The sequence below is a fragment of the Haliaeetus albicilla genome, chromosome 8, assembly GCF_947461875.1.
Source record: "Haliaeetus albicilla chromosome 8, bHalAlb1.1, whole genome shotgun sequence".
NCBI classification, from domain to species: Eukaryota; Metazoa; Chordata; class Aves; order Accipitriformes; family Accipitridae; genus Haliaeetus; species Haliaeetus albicilla.
Window position 1 is genome coordinate 28,905,259 of NC_091490.1, and position 727 is coordinate 28,905,985.

Here is a 727-nt window from a genome sequence, read left to right on the forward strand (position 1 = left end):
GTTATAAAGTTCTATGTCGTAATGCTAGAATCCAAGGCTAATAGGAAAAATTATTTCCCCTGAAAGAGGGTTATAACCAAATGAATGCTATTTTTAAAATTTCATCTTCACATTTTATATTCCAGTGCAAGAATTGGTTAGAGTTATCCAGTTTTATGGCTTCTATCTCAAATAGTGACCTGCAATTGTTGCTCTCTGCCTCTTTCCGTTTGGTTGAAGAAAAAATTCTGACAGAGTTGTTCTCCTTTTATCTTCTCCAAGGGCTCTTTGAAGAAATAGAATGTTAAATTGGAAGCTGAAAAGGGGTGAGTAATAACCCCTCTGCACATCCTGATAAAGATTACTTTTCTTTCTGGACTTCGATAATTTACACTAAAATTCTTCAACAAGAATTTTTCAGCATGGACAAAAAGTAATGAGTAACATACTTAGTGATGTAATACTTTTTCTAGTATAATTAGTCAATGTTGCTGTTTAATAGCACTTTGAAGCTCAGTTATCTTGCAGAGAAACATTACTAGAGTAAAGCAAGTAATTGTCATTTTGAATTCAAAACTAGCTCATTTTTCATTGTGGAGCATAACAAGTACTCCTTTGTTCTTTTTGTTCACAATTTGTAACTTTTGTTAATATGAATCTGGGAGTTTATGGGAGTCCAGTCATGTTCAGCAAACTGGGAAGACATTAAGAGTGGTGAATGCTTGGGGGTTTTGCAGAAGTGCCTCAT